General features: G+C 38.2%; 1 pseudogene across 1 annotated transcript in view; it reads left to right on the forward strand.

The window, feature by feature from the left end:
* Window positions 1-1474: 1474 nt before the first annotated feature.
* LOC143224697 (dynein axonemal heavy chain 5-like) overlaps window positions 1475-19850 on the forward strand; it is an 81307-nt pseudogene continuing 62931 nt past the window's right edge. The window contains exons 1-4 of the transcript XR_013013408.1: window positions 1475-1553; window positions 2640-2723; window positions 5082-5153; window positions 11028-11091. The product of XR_013013408.1 is annotated as a dynein axonemal heavy chain 5-like (transcript). The remainder of the gene's footprint in view (window positions 1554-2639; window positions 2724-5081; window positions 5154-11027; window positions 11092-19850) is intronic.

A 19850-nucleotide genomic window follows, 5' to 3' on the forward strand; every position in this document is an offset into this window, starting at 1 on the left:
GTAAAATCACAACATAATATGATGTTAAATTACTGTACAATAATTCTTGTGTCTCTAGTTTGAAGTCGTATAGATAGAAAATAGGTACAAACTGCCATTCACATATAATTTGTTAAACTGTGTAAAATGTGACGTCTTTGAAATTCTAGTAGACAAAATACTCTAAGAAAACAAACAATAACTACAAGGCGGACAAAACATTGGAAATAGTAGCTTCAGGCCCTTTTAACACTCACTTAGCGCTTTCTACACACTGCTATAGAGACAGTCAGAGAGAATCCCATAATTCAGTCTTTCTGTCACGTCTGTTTCTCCACCCACAATGCAATAGCACGTGTTTCTTGTTAGCCCTAATGAAACACAACAAGAACATCAACTTTCCGCTTACTTTTGCCGTTTATTTGTTAAATTGGACCTCTAGTGAACGAGCAAAGAGGGAAACACGAGAAATCTGAAACCACGCGGATATCGCAGAGTTATGAATTTAAAAATGCACGTGCAGTTCTGAATGGAAAACAGATGTTATTAGCTCATTAATGGTACTGAACAATCCTTGTTTCTGAGGAACAATATAGAATACGAGCTTATTTTAGAAACATAAATTTGAAAGATCGAGTTTTGCTTTATCCTGTAGAAGAAGCAACTATACTTTGATCGGCAAGATAGCCTCACAAGCCACATTTATTTTCGTTGTTTAGCACGCCAAAAAGTGATCATTTATGGGTTTTATAAGCATATCGTCCATATAGTTATAACAGATAACTTTATATAATATGTTTGACCTTATAAGGCGTAGTGTGTCTTGCAAAGATAATAGAAGGACATGATGTGTTTTGAATACTGCGCAAAGTTACACGAGGGCTATGTGTTAGTCGTCTCTAATTTAAGAGTGAAATATTGAACAGAAGGTAAGTAGTCATCACCATTCTTCGCCAAATTTGGACTACTCTTGTACCAATGAAAAGCAGGATTGACCGTCACATATAACGCCCTCACAGCTGAAAGGGTGATCATGTTTGGTGGGAAAGGAATTCGAACCCACTTCCTATAGATCGTGTGTTGAACGTCATACTCAACTGTCCATACCAGGCCCAGATAGAGCATGAAAGAGTTAGCGTACCGAACTGTGAATTGTGAACGTTTTGCAGACTGTTGGGGACGTGGAAGTGTTATAAGTGTGATAGGCAAAACCCACCATTTGATTAGAGTGATCCAAGAATTGCCGGTGGATACCTTTAACAATCTTTCTTCCTCTACTATATCAGATCACAATGAGTGATTACTTGTGGTGATTTACCTGTACTTCTTAAACCCCACTATTTGTAAGGTTAGTAAATTTGTAAATTGGTACCAAATACGGTTTCTTTTATTACCTCGAAAGAGGACCAAAAGACATCTGGAGCTGTTACCTATTTTAACAACTCGCACCACGTTACAGTAGTGTGTTGTCTGTATTTTAGCCGTATACACTAAAATGACGTCACATAAGGGACGTTTAACTCCTGTCAATAACACGTGCGCATGCCATGAATCTCGAGAAGAATTTATGCTCTGTAGGCTACAACACAAGCGTAAAATATGAAATCAAAAAGCAAGAAATAAAAATGTTTGTTACATCTTAATTCTACTTCTATTAACTCTTGAAAGAGAACACTTTCAGGGACCTTGTTAAAGTACACCTAGTACATGATCTATGCATTCTTGTCAGTGTACTAACAAGCACTTATTTTGACATCGAAGTAGCTAAATCCTCCATAGTTCATTCGGTGGATTCAGCAGACAACCCAATGTGGCTTTGCTATATGAAACACACACATCCATGGTTTATTGTTGTGTACCAGGTCTTCAGTTTCACGCCATCTGCTGTTAGAATGATCTCGTTTGACCAGATAATAAGATCTGACCGCCTAGCGCCGAATTAAGTCAGTACCAAACTACTGCGCCAACAGAATGGGTTGCCAAACGTTTTCAATATCTCTTCTTTAGAATTTTAACTTTACCATACATTGCCAGAAGCACTTAATTATTTTAAACCACAACTAAGGCTTCCTAACGGTACAACGGCTGACATTACATAAATCCTCAAATATCGGTCTGTGGTCTCCTAGAAGGCCACGTACCATAATTTGGGAACCTCTGGTTTGAAAGAGTGACTACTTATACACACAGACTAAAAACTGGTGATCAAATAAATTAGTATAATATGTAGTCTTAAAAAGTGACTATTTATACATACAGACTATAATCTGGTGATCAAATAAACTACCATCTTATATTTAGTCCCAAAAAGTGACTGTTTATCAAAGAAACTACTAGAGTGTGCAGCACTTGTCGATCTGGAAAAAGATTGAACACTTATGGCTATTCAACAAATACTTTTATATTGCTTAGAAAGCTTAGAATTATAATGTTTTTTTAAAGTTTAAGCAGTTCCATATTTATATAAAAGTATTGGCTCGAATTAATAAGACAGCCCCTATTTAAGACCTCAGCGGTTAGTCTACAGGCTAATAGGGCTTAAAACAGGGTTTTGACACTCGTGGTGGGCACAGCACAGATAACCCACTGTGTAGCTTTATGCTTAACAATAAACCAACGAACCAACAATAACTAATAAAATATTTTTTGATTCCTTGAAGGCGAAGATGGTACAAACTCTCGACATCAGATGGCTCTGGATGACATGTCTACGAAGTTAGATAGAAGATTAAGCTTCATCAGCGGTAAGTTATAGCAAAATTTCAAACCCTAGAATTACTAATAGGATAAGCCACAGACTCCACTGGATTGAAAACACATATTTCTAAGCTATACACGCACCCATCTGCATGTGGATGCATGAACTTGTTGGTTAAAAAGCTCCTAACAAAACATGAGGCACACAAAAGATTGTGTTTAAAGATAGTCAGTAGTGCAATTAATAGCAAAGTTTACTTGTGTTGTTTCCTATGTATTTTACATATAAAATGAGTGCTCTGACCCTTTTTTTTAGTCAGTTCTTCACACCAAGTAAGTACGTTCTATATAGTCAAGGACACGAAGTAGTTCAGTATATGAAATTCTCAAGTTAACAGTTAGGCGGATGTAAAGGACTTCTTTGTTTTTAACTTACCCTTTCAGTCCATTTATTGTCTAACTATTGTTTTCGCATTATGGGATGGTAAAATACAATTGATATAATAAACTATTTATATTTCTCAATTCAAACATTTCTTGGTCCATCTGTCTCCAATATAGTGGGGTCCATGGTCCACATCTTCAAGAGGTGTTGTAAATTGTGCTTTTACCCTCCATTTAATTTGTGGTTTATTTAGTTTTTACCAACTGTAGTCGAGTGAAAAGCACTCCAATTCTTTGATAGAAAAATTCAGTATCAATTTCCGTCCACTTTCAACACAAGTACTGTCCATCTGAAAGTATCAGAGGATTAGCAGTCGAAACACAATATATGGACAAGTTAGCTATCAGTACATAGTACTAAAAATAACCACTTAGTAAACACGTTCAGGTGATCTTCTGTACTACTGATCTATATAATGGTCAGTAACATGTGGGTAGCATTGAGCTATTCATCTATATAATGATCAGTAATATGAGGGTAATATTGGGCTACTGATCTGAAAAATATTCAGTAATTTGAGGGTAACATTGGACTATTACCCTTGATAATAATCAGTAATTTGAGGGTAACATTGGGCTATTAGTCTTGATAATGATCTGTAGTTTGAGGATAGTATCGGGTTACTGATCTTTATAATAATCAGTAATATGACGATTGTATTAAACTACTGATCAATATAATGATCTGTAATTTGAATGTTGCATTGGGCTATTGATCTATATTTTAGGATAGCATTGTGTTACTGATCTTTATAATGATTAGTAATTTGAGGATAACATTGAGCTACTGACCTATATAATGATCAGTAATTTGAAGATAGTATTAGGCTACTGATCTTTTTAATAATCAGTAATTTGAAGATAGATTTATGATACTGATCGTAATAATGATCAGTAATTTTAGGGTAATACTAGGCTTCTGATCTTATAATGATCAGTAATTTGAATGTACTATTGGCTACGGTTTTTAATAGTGATCAGTAATTTGAGGGTAACATCAGGCTACTGATCTTCATAATGATCAGTATTTTGACGGTAACACTGGGCTACTGAACCATATAATGATCAGTAATATAAAGGTAATATTGTGAACAAATCCTTTTGATAGTAAAAACATAACAACGGACGTTTTCAGGCCCATTAAAAGTAAAACTGAATAGTTTCGGTAACACAGACAGTTAGGAAACTTGTGAGTAAGAACTAATAATGAAGATTCACCTTTCTCTGGGCCGAAATACGTCGGTTTTTGTGTTTTATACTCTTAATATAATAGCACGATTTTGATAATAGAAATATATATATATTTTAACTTTAACAGAATTGTTTTTGATCAATATATAAAGTTTTTTATTGTTACATATATTGTCAGTTATTATGTTCGTATTTTGAAATCAATTACAACAATTGCTAGATCTGTGTCATTGTTACTTTTTATATTGTTAGAATAAACTTTAGGAAAACTCTGATGTCTTCCATATAAGTAACTCATATAAATAATGTTTTGTACTTAACATAACCGTATTAATACCCATATATACAATTTTACACTTAACAACAACTCTATGATTAATTTAACTCATAATTATATTTTACATTCAACTATCTTGGTAGTTTTGCGAAATAAAATAAAAATTTTCGTTAATGGCGCGAATTAATCTAATTTTAAACATATATTACTAATTAGTGGTGCCAACCGCAATCTACTCATGGGCAGGTTATACTCTCTAGAATATGTTTTTGCCGCTTTCTATATACCGTAGAAATTAATTATTAGTTTTTATTGTACTGATTGATTGTTCAATTGTATAAAACAAAAATATTTTATCGTGTTTTAGAAAACACGATGTACAATAAGCGATAAATAACATTTTAAACACAAATATGTTGCCAAGTAAACTAATTGATGTTTCGTTTGAAGTCGAAACGTTTTTGTGTTTCAGTTTATTTCGATTTTTTTGCAGCAGAGAAACGGGGAACATCGAAAGTGGAGCTGGTGAAAAAGGATGGCACGAGCTTGGGATTGGTTATCACTGGTAAATCAATCACTTTTTACTTAGATAAAATTGTTATCAGCTTACAGATCTCAAATGATATTCTATATTAAGTTACAAGTGATATCGATACCGTTCATTGTTGGCCCAAAACTAGCTTTCAATGTCAATGATATATCGTCTTAACACGTGAGCTATCGCGAAGGCTATCTGTAAAACAGCTGATACAAACTGTAATATATGTTATGTAACATTATATTACTAACTATACAAGTGTCACGCTTCGCAGACTTGAGCGTTTTTCATCGTTGGACTTCAAGTGTCATGTGCACTTATTGTATTACGCTTCGTCGACTTGGGGTTCTACACCATTAGACATGCATATTTGTATGTATGCATGCTTAAACAAGATATCACTGATTTCCGAATTGGACGGTTTACATGAATAAAGGTTAATTTTCATGTAATCTTAAAGCAAAGTATTATGTCCCATCGACTCGGGAACATTTTACATAGTGGAGTTGAAGCTTATGAGTGTTTAGTCCAAGAGTCAGAAATTAGTACATAACACAAATTGCTACTAAGACTGTTACATGTTTTAAATCAGGTCTGAAAGTCTTATAGAGAGACTGTCAATAGATCACCCAGTTTCTTTACATGTTTATAGATGAGCCAGAAAACCTTTCAATTCTAGTATAACATCACTCAGTAACAAGCAAGCTACTTGTAGGTTCAATTAATAGAAACGTCATTTGAAACGAGCATGTTTTATCAGTAATTACAAACAAGAATATTGAAATTACACATGTTTAAACCAATGACTGTTATGTGGACTAGGCATCATGAGAGACACTAAATTTAGTCTAAAGTTTAGAAGAAAAATTACATCCATGTTGTATGTGAAACAAGAGAAACCATTGATCATTGTCTCGTATCTCAAAGTGCAGGAAGTCTGACAGGTCATAATTTTTCGGACAGACTGTAAGGAACAAGATGTCATTGATATACGAGTAACAAAACAAATGTGTTTCACGGTCATTTTCCGGAAAGAGTACATTCCAAAGGTCTGTCTGTCAGTCTTCTGAACGTCTGATTCTACATCAGTAACCAAAGGTCACTCTGTCAGTCTTCTGAACGTCAATTTCTACATCAGTAACCAAAGGTCATTCTGTCAGTCTTCTGAACGTCAATTTCTACATCAGTAATCAAAGGTCATTCTGTCAGTCTTCTGAATGTCTGTTTCTTTATCAGTAATCGAAGGTTTCTCTGTCAATCATCTGAGCTTCTAGTTCCACATAATAAATAAAATAACCAAAGGTAAACAACTGTAAGCTTGTTACTGGGTTAAGTTTTTGGATAGTGTTTAACTTTAGAAACAAACATTGCTTATGTTTTTTTATAATACAACATTCAGTTAGTTGTTTATAGCTTATATATGTTTAAACAAGTTAGTATTGTACTAAAGTTTATTCCAGTAAGCGTAACATGAAATATAAACCTTTTTTCTGTCACAGGAACAAAACATTATTATACAGATCTAGATTCTCTAAGGGTGGTTTGTATTCTTATGTTAACAACAATCTGTAAATAAAGGCTGACACGGAAAGGTAAATCTCTGAAATGATTATAATGAGTTGTTATTTTAAAACTGGATAAACATTAATGTGATGTACATTTGGTTTGGTTTGAATTTCGCGTAAAGCTACTCGAGGGCTATCTGCACTAGACGTCCATAATTTTGCAGTGTAAGGCTAGAGAGAAAGGCAGCTAGTCATCATCACCCACCATTAACTCTTGGGCTACTCTTTTACCAACAAATAGTGGGATTGACCGTCACATTATAACGCTCCCACTGCTGAAAGGGTAAGGACGTTCAGTGTGACGGGGATTCGAACCCGCGACCCTCGGATCACGAGTCGAGTACCTTAATCACCTGGCAATACCGGGTCTAGAAGCTGTGAAAAATCTCTAATCCTGTTTTGGAAAGTACTATAACGTCTTACCATACAGTTTAGTACTAACAGCTTAATATACAAGTTTGACACCTCTTTGTGTTACGGAATTTACTATCACTTCGTATCACACGGTTTAGAATTAATCGCTTCTGAGAATTTTTTATAATCCTGTGTCTTAAGTTAAGTAAGAGTACATAATCTGGTAACCAAGGATTAATTTTGTCAACTATAATAAAATCCCCTACTGCTTCTAGTTTTCAAAATGTCAAATATCACGTAACGTAGAACTGATGACGGTCTTATTAAATATAACTTAGAATGTCTGTATCTTGTTTTGTTGTTGGATGAATACTTTCACATAGTGTGCTAGCTGGTGGGCTATTTTGAATTGTCTTCGAATGTGTTACTTATTACTCATTTATTATCATGGTTGTAGGTAGTAACGTCTAATCTAGATAAAGATACAATTTTGTTTGGAATGCAGCGCCACCTATCAAGACATAAAATGTAAGTGTTAAAGACTTGCACCCATAGTGAACACTGATCACTTCACAAGATATTTTTGAATGCAAAGGAAGAAGACACAGGTATGGAAAGGCATAAACCACCGTCAGCTGTTGAAAATCTTTCATAATGACACGAATAATGCTTGAAAAAATATATAAACTAACGTATGCCTGAGGCAAAACAAACGACATCAGTTGTTGCACTGTGTTGTATTACCCGTAATGGCTTCGCTTTTTAAAAGTATTTCTCTGTACTCGGAACACGTAAACACCAGATGTAAAAATTTCATAAATCAAACTTTATCTTGTTTTATTTTTCACTATTATCACACAGACATATACATAGATATACTACAGTTGAAGTATTTTAATACAACTAGTTGGAGTTAACGTAGAGTAAAATAAATGCGATTAAACATCAGGTGAATTTAACATCCACCATACACTGGTCATTGCCAACTTGTAGTATACAGTTCCATAAAAGACATTTACCGTCATGGCTTATCAAAAGTAGCAATCTTTATTGAATATGCTTTCATTTACAAAATCAGTTTTCGTCAATTCATGATGTGGGACTGAATGAAAATATAATTGGAAGTGCTTCTGACTGTTTCATGTTAAGTACAAAACTACACAATGGGCGGTCTGTGCTGTGCTCACTACAAGTGTCTAAACCCGTTTCTTAGCGGTGTGGGTCCTCAGTCGTACCGCTGAGCCACTGGAGACGGAGTGGTTTTCATGAATATAGTACGATATACTTTACCTAAATCGATCAATTCCTTCAACAGTAGTCAAGACATGAGAACTCGATACATACTTTGTAAAGAATACTACAAAAACATTCACATGATGGCCAGTAAGAAGTCGGAAAACGGCTTATTGTAAGACTAAACAGGAGATCCTTAGAATATAGTGTGTACAATATATAACGGGAGGTACTTAGAACCACTAAGTGTGGACAATGTATGACTGAAGGTACCTAGAACTACAAACTGTGGCGAATGTATGACTGCAGGCGCTTAGAACCACAAACTATTTACAATGTGTGATATAAGGTACTTAGAATCCCTACATATGGAAGTATATGATTGAAGGCACTTAGAACCACTAAATGTGGACAATGTATGACTAAAAATGCTTATAGCCACAAACTATGGACAATGTATGGCTAAAGGTGCTTATAGCCACAAACTATGGACAATGTATGGCTAAAGGTGCTTATAGCCACAAACTATGGACAATGTATGGCTAAAGGTGCTTATAGCCACAAACTATGGACAATGTATGGCTAAAGGTGCTTATAGCCACAAACTATGGACAATGTATGGCTAAAGGTGCTTATAACTACAAATTATGGATAATATATGGCTAAAGGTGCCTAGACTGAAAATGCAGGCAATGAATATGTTAAAATATCTGAGAGTCTATTTAGATCTTTTCTGAAATAACAATAAATTAAAATTATGTAGCAAGTCAAAGAATCAATTGACTCTGCTTTTTTTTTTACTGTTCAAGTTGCTTTAAGTGGTGTAATGGTGTGGGTAACATGCTAGTTACAAGGTTCGGATTACTGATTCAAAATATTGAATAAAACTTAGAATGTATGTGAACGATATTGCTAACCACTTTCGTGCCACAGTACTGCATTTCTAACCCTATGATTACGGGTTTTCAAGTCACAGTGACCTTATTCATTGAAGAGCACAGCAAATATTTCTTGACTAGCAGAGTCTCCAAATCGTATTGTGCTTAAACTTTCACGACTACAGTCTTTTGTGGGCAACTGTGAACAAATCAGAAACCATGTTCCTTGATGAATTGAATTTAATGATGAAGATAGTTTCTGTTATCTCTTGTTACATCTATTCTAAAAGGCCCAGCATGGCCAGGTGGTTAGGGCGCTCGACTCGTAATCTGATGGTCGCGAGTTCGAATTCCCGTCTCATCAAACATGCTCGCCCTTTCAGCCATGGTGGCTTTATAATGTAACAGACAAGCCCATTATTTGTTGGTAAAAGAGTAGCCCAAGAGTTGGCGGTGGATGGTGATGATAGCTGATTTCTAGTAGTACACTGCTAAATTAGGGATGGCTAACGCAGATAGCCCTCGTGAAGCTTTGCGCGAAAGTAGAAAACAACCATGTATTCTAAATATTACTGGGAGAAATTTAGTCTAAATCGACATTAATTGTTTTAATAAAGTGACAAGTCAGTGTATTAAATATACCACACAATTCGTGTAAACCAGTGACTAGTCAGTGTAATAGATATACCACACAAATCGTGTAAACCAGTGACTAGTCAGTGTAATAGATATATACCACACAAATCGTGTAAGCCAGTGACTAGTCAGTGTATTAGATATACCACACAATTCGTGTAAACCAGTGACTAGTCAGTGTATTAGATATACCACACAAATCGTGTAAGCCAGTGACTAGTCAGTGTATTAGATATACCACACAAATCGTGTAAGCCAGTGACTAGTCAGTGTATTAGATATACCACACAATTCGTGTAAACCAGTGACTAGTCAGTGTAATAGATATACCACACAATTCGTGTAAGCTAGTGGCTAGTCAGTATATTAGATATACCACACAATTCGTGTAAGCTAGTGGCTAGTCAGTATATTAGATATACCACACAATTCGTGTAAACCAGTGACTAGTCAGTGTAATAGATATACCACACAATTCGTATAAGCTAGTGGCTAGTCAGTATATTAGATATACCACACAATTCGTGTAAGCTAGTGGCTAGTCAGTATATTAGATATACCACAAAATTCGTGTAAGCTAGTGGCTAGTCAGTATATTAGATATACCACACAAATCGTGTAAGCCAGTGGCTAGTCAGTGTATTAGATATACCACACAAATCGTGTAAGCCAGTGGCTAGTCAGTGTATTAGATATACCACACAAATCGTGTAAGCCAGTGACTAGTCAGTGTATTAGATATACCACACAAATCGTGTAAGCCAGTGACTAGTCAGTGTATTAGATATACCACACAAATCGTGTAAGCCAGTGGCTAGTCAGTGTATTAACTTTTTATTCTCTTTCATCTTTATTATTGAAAACAAAGCCAGTTGTAAAGAGAAAAGACAATTTGGAGCGTCAGCAACATAGAAGTGAAATAAAAATTTAATCATTAATTTAACGTAGCATCATTTACAAAGTTCTAAAGTGGTCAAATTGTTGCTGGAAAACATTTTCGAATACACTAAAGAGGTTTAGAGTTGATTTGAAGCTTTTTATTTTTGAATAATAAATTTATTAGTGTTTAATAACGTTATTAATATTCGCGCTTCCAGAAAATGAATAACGTATTGAAGTAATGGAACTTATTTCGTATTGCAACAAATCTGAAACCGTCACAAGATGGCGGAAAATGAATATAAAATAAAATAATTTTACGTTAATAGGTAATTAATCCGCTGACTTGCTTACAGGTGGAATTGATGAAGACTCTCGACCAAAAATCACCAACTTCAGACCTGGAAGTATTGCACATAGGTAAGAAACTGATAGTTAATTTGTATTCATATTGATAGGAACTGATAAATGTGAGTAACATATTAGAGATATGTTAGTTAAGTTACTTAGCAAAGAATATAAGAGCAGTAAAATTGTATATTTATCTTACAGAAGGAAATTGAAGGAATATTAAAATAATCAAAAATTATTTACTGCCGTCAAGTAAAACGAACGACCTTTTTCTAGTTTTGAAAAAGGAACATACATCACAAAAATAAATGATAAAACAACATGAACGAGAACTGTTCATCTGAAAATCTCATTAAATTTTTTAGAGCTGTGCACAGTTCGCTGTTGAATATTCTCACAATCACAGGATGAACTGTTTTGTTTTGTTTCTGAATTTCACACAAAGCTACTCGAGGGCTATCTGTGCTAGCCGTCCCTAATTTAGCAGTGTAAGACTAGAGGGAAGGCAGCTAGTCATCACCATCTACCACCAATTCTTGGGCTACTCTCTTACCAACGAATAGTGGGATTGACCGTAACGTTATAACTCCCCCACGGCTGAAAGGGCGAGCATGTTTGGCGCGACGGGGATGCGAACCCGTGACCCTCAGATTATTAGTCACACGCCTTAACACGCTTGGCCATGCCGGGCCAGGATGAATTGAGTTGAATGTGTGTAACCTCTCTGTCTAAGCTGTTTGTGATTTATTATGAGTCTTATGGAAAAGAAGCTGACTCAATAGCTCTGGTAACGAACTGATAAACGTTCATAAATTACAAGATGTCTGAAGAAACAGCAAGAAAAAATTGCGGAAAGGTGATCCCGTTTATGTTAGTTGGGGTGCTTTCTAAGTGAACACAATAATTAAGTTTGAAAGTAGTTATCGTAGGTAAAAAATAGAGATATTAAAAAAGGCAAAAAATTCAGTTATTGAACGTAGTAGAGAAATAGATATGTAGTTACCAGTTGGTTACCATAGTTTTATAATTAAATCTTTGTCAAAATCATAATCAGAAGAAGAAACTGGAAATGGTTTTGGCAGGAAGAGCTAGGACAGATTTAGGCTTGATTGATTGATTGATTGATTTAGTGTTTTATGGCACAAAGCAGCGAGGCTATCTGCGCCAGACATTCGGTAAAAATGTAAAAAAATAAATAAATAAATAAATAAATGTAGTAATAGACATAAATGGAACTGAAGGTAAAACAAAAAAGTATAAAACCAATGTTGCCACCTAGTCTACAATGTTAAGATAGAAGGCAGAGTATAAGAAGTTGTAAGGTATTTACTCTAGCAAAAAGGTAATGATCATAACCCGCCAGGAAGATTAACAGGTAAGTTCAAGAACCACCGTCAATCACCTGAAGTTGGCCTTTCCAGTCCTGGTTCTGGGTTATGTGTCATAGCAGCTATTATCAAAATGTAAAAGAAAGTAAAAGTTTTAAAAGACACTCCGCAAAATCGTAATAATGAGTAGCCAAATGTCCAGTAAAAGGATAAAGTCAAGTAAATGGGTAAAATTTGTAGAAGTAATTGAAGATAGAAGCAAAACGGCAATTAAGACAGAAAATGGCGTAAAAACCAATGTTGACATCCAGTCAACAAGGTTGTAAAGAACTACCTGTAGCAGAATGGTAATGATCGTAACCCGCCAGGAAGACTAACAGGTAAGTATAAAAACCACCGTCAGTCACCTGAAGTTGGTCTTTCCAGTCCTGGTTCCGGGTTATGAGTCAATATGGCCAGTACTAAAAAAGTTAATTAGTAAAAGTGTGAAATGATATGCAGTAAAAGTATAATAACAACTCGCCAGGATGACTAACGAGTAGTTCAAACGGATAGTTCAAACAGGAGCGTTAGTCACCTGAAGTTGGCCTTTCCAGTCCTGGTGTCGAGTTATTTAATGTTCTGGCTATTGTCCAATGTCAAATTGAATGAGAGAGATTAAAACTGTAAAAAGGAACCACAATTAAAAGGTGTAACGAATAAACATGCAACACTTAAATGAGATTAAAAGGTTAATGGCCATTAAAAATTAAAAACATTATCAAGGTGGACAGAGTCACCATCACCAATAACTCTGTCCAATGTTACAGATTGACCCTGGGAAAAAATATGTTTAAAATATTGCCGTCGTTGAGAATTGTAACGATGGCAAGAAAGTAAAATGTGGCTGATAGTGATTTGAGTGTTACACAAATTACACATTGGTGCATCAGTTCCAGATAAAAGAAAATGATGAGTTAAAAACTGTGACCAATGCGTAGCCTAGTGAGAACAACTTCCTCCTTCCGAACTTTACGGAAGCTAGATGGCCAAAGTCCAATTTTGGGTTTGATTTGAAAAGTTTGTTGTCACGTTGCTCACTCAAGTGGACTGCCAGCTGGCACGGAGCCGACCCTTGAAGATAACACCATAGTCCATGTACGGAATAGGCATAGGAGTGATGGTGCTGAAGCAGACATATTTAGCTGCCATGTCTGCAAGCTCGTTCCCGCGAATACCAACATGGCCTGGTATCCAGAAAACTGGATTGAAGTAGCTGCTAATGAGAAACGGGCCAGTCGGTTACGAATATCAGCGAGAATAGGATGTGAGCCAACGTGTAGCGATTCCAAGGCAAGTATAGAACTAAGCGAATCAGTATAAATAGTGCAGTTGGAGTACTGCTCAGCTGCAATATGATCCAGGGCAAGAGATATGGCATACAGTTCAGCAGTGAACACAGAAGCTGTAGAAGGGATTCTGCGTGCAACTACTGATCCATAGCAAACCATAGCAGAGCCCACTGAATTACCTGATTTGGAACCATCTGTATAAATAGGAACTGAATGATTGTTTGAAAGATATTCATTGAATAAAAGACGGTACTTCCAATCTGGAGTATCTGCCTTTTTTAGGTGACTGAAAGAAAGGTCACATTTGGGGGCTGTAATAAGCCATGGTGGGATGGGCCGACCTGTGGAACATGCAATGTTATCCAAGGACAGACCCAATTCATCCAATTGCTTCCGGATGCGAAGGCCAAACGGAGCAATGACAGATCGTCTGTTCTGAAAAAGTACTGCCCACCGAGGAAGGAAAACACATTTCCAGGTGGGATGCTTTGGTAAGGAATGAAGTTTCGAAGTATATTGTAAAGATAGTTGCAAACGGCGAAGGTGTAGAGAAGGTTCATGAGATTCAATGTATATACTTTGAACTGGAGAGGTACGGAAAGCCCCAGTGCAGAGTCGAAGTCCTTGGTGATGAATGGGGTCCAGCATCTTTAAGGCTGTTAGTCTGTCAGACCTAACAGGTCTGGCAGAGCCATAGACCATTGATCCATAATCGAGTTTCGATCTAATAAGAGCACGATATACCTTTAACATTGAACAGCGATCTGCCCCCCAACTGGTAGAAGAGAGAACACGGAGGATGTTCAGTGCTCTTGTGCATTTGACCCGAAGCTGCTTTAAGTGTGGTATAAAGGTCAGTTTACGATCAAAGATAAGCCCCAAGAACTTGGTCTCCGGGACAACTGGCAGCAAAACTCCACCGATATGAAGTTCAGGATCAGGGTGAATACCCCGTCGACGGCAAAAGTGCATGCACACAGTTTTGAGAGAGAGAAATTAAAGCCATTCGCCAGAGTCCACTTCCGTACACAATTGAGGGCGGTTTGTAGTTGCCGCTCAATATATCTCATGTTTGACGACTGACATGAGATGTGAAAGTCATCGACATACAGCCCATTCGCAACAGTGAGAGGGAGTTGTTCAGTGATGGCATTTATCTTTATACTGAAGAGTGTAACACTCAATACACATCCTTGAGGGACTCCAAGTTCCTGTACAAAAGAACGGGAAAGTGTCGAACCCACACGAACCTGGAATCTCCTGTCCATTAAAAAATTTTTTAATAAACATGGGTAGATGGCCACGTAACCCATATGTATGGAGGTCTCGCAAAACGCCATACCTCCATGTTGTGTCGTAAGCCTTCTCTATGTCAAAGAATATTGATACAAGATGTTGGCGGTTGAGAAAGGCTTCTCTGATAGATGTTTCAAGACGAATTAGGTGGTCTGTGGTGGAGTGCTGTCGACGGAACCCACACTGGGTGGGCGAGAGGAGGTTGTTTGATTCAAGGAACCAAACAAGACGAGCATTAACCATCCTTTCTAATGTCTTACAGAGACAGCTTGTCAAAGCAATTGGACGGTAGTTTGAAGGAATCTTGGGATCTTTCCTGGCTTAGAGAAAGGTAAAATAATAGTCTGGCGCCAAGCATCAGGAAAAACATTCTTCTGCCAGATCCGGTTGAAAACAATCAGAAGGACATTAAGAGAAGCAGGAGATAAATGGTGCAGCATGTCATAATGAATATCATCAGGTCCAACAGACGTACTGGCAGACCGATGAAGGGCCATTTTTTAGTTCCACCAGGGTAAAAGGACGATTATAGTCAAAGAAACAGTTAGTTCGAAAGGAAAGAGGTGATCGCTCCGCCCGAGTCTTGATGGCCAGGAAGGTGGAGGAACAAGCAGAAGTGCTAGATACCCGGCAAAAGCTTTCACCTAGAGTGTTAGCGATGTTCCGAACATCAGTCACCTCCTGACCATCAGAGAGTAAGATCGAGAGGGGGGATAGAATTGTAGTGTCCATTAACCTTTAGAATCCTGTCCCATATGATCTTGGAACTGGTGGTAGAAGATATACTGGTTGTGAACTTAATCCAAGATTCCTTCTGGCTGTGACGTCTTACCCACCTAGCATGTGCACGGGCCCGTTGGAAAGCAACCCGGTTTGAAAGTGTGGGATATCTACGAAAAGTATCCCAGGCCCGCTTTTGAGCCTTCCGTGCTAAGTGGCAAGCAGGATTCCACCACGGACGAGGATATCGTGGAAAACGTGTCGAGGTTTTAGGAATACACTGAGCAGCTGCATGTGTAATACAGTCAGTTACCGCTGCTACACAGTAGTCTATTGATGGCTGATTTACGATGGCAGGATCAAGTTCTGCGAGAGCAGTGAAAGTGGACCAGTCTGCCTGATCCAGCTTCCACCGGGGCACGCGGGTAGGGTGGCATCGACCACGGCCAGTCTCTCTTATAAGGATTGGAAAATGATCACTGCCTAGTGGATTACTGTCAACCCTCCATGAAAAATGGGAAAATAATGAAGGGGAGCAAACTGAGAGATCAATAGTGGTAAAGGACTGACTAGGTGCATGAAAATAAGTGGAAGAACCAGTTTTGAAAAGAGAAAGATTGTGATCAGAGAGCATCCGCTCTACAGATCGGCCCCTCCCATCAATAATAGCACTACCCCAGAGGGGATGATGTCCATTAAAATCCCCTAGGATTAGAAACGGAGATGGCAATTGTTCAACGAGAGCATCCAGATCTGATTGATCATAAGTCTTTCCAGGGGACAGGTACAGAGAACAAACAGTGATGGTATGACCCAAGGAAATACGGATGGCTACAGCCTCCAAGGGTGTGTTGAGTGACAAAGACAGGGTGGGCACGTGTTGATCAACCAACAGTGCCACCCCTCCATGTACTCGACCATCACACAACCTGTCATTTCTGTACAGAGAAAACTGCCGAATGGAGACAGTATCAGCAGTTTTGAGAAATGTTTCTTGTAAAGAAAGACAAACAGGATGGTAGGAAGCAATCAGTGTTTTGATATCATCCAGATTAGAACGTAAACCTCGACAGTTCCATTGTATCAAGGTGGCCATTTTAAGAACGGGTAGGTGAAGTGGCTGGAGAACCCTTCGGTTTACGACCACGTCTTTTTTTCTTTACTGTCTTTAGTTGGAGGAGGTCTATCAACCTCCATGGATCCTGCTCTGTGTCGGGTGGGCAGGTTTTTGTTATTGGAAGGGGAATCTAGTGACTGAGGACGCGAACGAATAATTGTGTTGTCTCTTGTGGTGGGAGAAAAAGATGTATCAGAAGAAATGCCTGTATTTGAAACTGAAGGACGTGGATCTTGAGGTGTGTTGGAAGGTATGGGAGGGACAGAGATAGGTGTGGTAGTTGATTCATCAACCTTTTAACCACGGAGGTCAAAAGGCTTTTCATTTGTTTTGAAAACGATTCTTTTGGAGGCACAGAGAGATCTGTCTGCACTCCCACTGTAGTTGTGGAATGAAGTGCAGCAGCATATGTCCGAGATGGAGTTGTGGACAGCAATTTCCGAGCCTCAGGATAACTAATGTTATGTGTCGTTTTCAAACGCTACACCTCTTTTTCCTCCAACCATTTTGGGCAAGAATGAAAGTATGAGGGTGAGAACCATTGCAGTTTACGCAATGTGGGTTCATGTCACAGTCATAGGCATCGTGGTCCTTGCCTCCACAACGAGCACATGTCAGGGAACCACGACAAGATGTCTTTGAGTGGCCGAATCTCTGACATTGGAAACATCGAAGAGGGTTTGGTATGTATGGCCGAACCCTGCAAATGAGATAACCTGCCTTGATAGTGGCAGGTGCACGTGGTGAAGTAAATGTTAAAACGAGGGTATTTGTTGGCAGTGTAATTCCATCTTTGCGAGTGGAGATGCGCCTCACTGCAGAAACTCCTTGAGTGGAGAGACCAGCGAGAATCTCTGACTCGGGAACGTTCTTCAAATCCCTTTCAACAATAACTCCTCGTGAAGAATTCAAGGCAGCATGGGGTGTAACCTCAATAGGTGTATCCCCAATTGCCTTTGAATTCAAGAGGAGTTCACTGTGTTGGGATGTGGATGTTTCAACTAATATGTCACCAGATCGAAGTTTCTTTACTGATTTTGGAGAGCCAGCAAGTCCCTCTAGTCCCTTTTGAATAAAAAAGGGGACATTTGCCCTAAAGGTTTTCCGAAAGAGAATGTAATATAAGAAAATGAGGTACATGTGTTACTGATGTTGAAGATTGCTGTTCTGAGTATTCAAGACGTGGTCGCTTACCCATTGACTGTTTTTTTACAATTTTATTTAAATTTGTTTGAGGATCCATAGAAAAAGGAAAAAATTTCGGTACCCACTGACCCCACCCACCATGGAGCCCTACAAGGGGACGCACTACAAAGTCACGCAAGGACAATGCAGCAACGCCAGGGTTTCGTGAGCACTATACCCAAACACCAGCATCAGGCACAATGTCCACAACACCCGTTGAGAACTTCCAACACTGGTACTTGGTTGACTCTAGCCCAAGTGGACCAGCCGATTGACCTGGGGGGGCCACCCAAAGGCCGCCCGTCTACAGGAATTCGAGGCCAAAGTGGTGTGTTAGGGTTGGACCCCTCAACCACCAGGATCTTCTCCTCCCCTTCACGGGTCGCCACGCACGGCAAACACGTGGGTGGATGTTTAGATCCCAGAGAAGGTAACCAGATAGAACAGAACCTTCCCTGGGAGGTCCCCTCACCACGTACAGGAATCCACACCGAGGGGCAGATTTAGGCAGGAAAGTTTGTTTGTTTTTTGTTTTTGAATTCCGCACAAAGCTACTCGAGGGCTATCTGTGCTAGCCGTCCCTAATTTAGCAGTGTAGGACTAGAGGGACGGCAGCTAGTCATCACCACCCACCGCCAACTCTTGGGCTACTCTTTTACCAACGAATAGTGGGATTGACCGTCACATTATAACGCCCCCGCAGCTTAAAGGGCGAACATGTTTGGCGCGACGGGGATGCGAACCCGCGACCCTCAGATTACGAGTCGCACGCTTTAACACGTTTGGCCATCCCGGGCCGGCACGAAAGAAGTTGATTTATTGTTGACAGGAAAAAAATGAACTTGTCAATTATAGAAAACAAACGGAAATAGGACTCGTAAAATATGTTAAAATTAATATTATGTGTGTAACAAATAGCAAATAAATAATAATAAATAAAGAAATGTCAACTGTGTGAAGGAAAATATCAGTAATTTTCAGTATAGTAAAAAACTGTATCATATTTCAGAGATACAGAAAATTTTCAACAAACTTTATAAAACAAAGTTAAGAAAATGTGTGTTTAAAACTGAACGATCACACCTAAGGTCATCGTTAACAAGTGCGACGGATGCAGATATGTTGTTTTTAGGTTGAAAGGGTTCCTGTTTAAGTCATTACAAATAATAGTAGTCATTTAAAGAACTACGTAAGTGGCGTTGCTTCTATAATTTTTCATATAAAATTTTATTACATTGGTTCGATTAACTTTACTGAAGACAGTTGAACCAAAACGGTTTATAAAGCATCTTGTGCTAAAATTATGACACACATCGATTGACCCTAATATATAATAATAGCTTTAGTGAGATCAAGGTTTGTGTTTTGTTTATTTGAATTTAGCGCAAAGCTACTCAAGGGCTATCTCTGCTAGCCGTCCCTAATTTAGCAGTGTAAGACTAGAGGGAAGGCAGCTAGTCATCACCATCTACCACCAATTCTTGGGCTACTCTTTTACCAACGAATAGTTGGATTGAAAATCGCATTATAACGTCCCCACGCCTGATAGGGCGAGCATGTTTGGTGCGACGGGGATTCGAACCTGCGACCCTCAGATTACGAGTCGCATGCCTTCACCCACCTGGCCATGCCGGGCCCAGTTTTGTGTTACTAGTATTATTATAATGAGTTTGAAAGATTCAATGTTGGGAACTAGTATTGTTATAATGGGTTTTAAAAATCAAATGTTGTGTATTTAGTATTGTTATAACGTGTTTGGTAGATCCAACGTTGTGTATCTGGTATTGTCATAACGTGTTTGGTAGATCCAACCTTGTGTATCTGGTATTGTCATAACGTGTTTGGTAGATC

This window comes from Tachypleus tridentatus, chromosome 1 (assembly GCF_004210375.1).
Source record: "Tachypleus tridentatus isolate NWPU-2018 chromosome 1, ASM421037v1, whole genome shotgun sequence".
NCBI classification, from domain to species: Eukaryota; Metazoa; Arthropoda; class Merostomata; order Xiphosura; family Limulidae; genus Tachypleus; species Tachypleus tridentatus.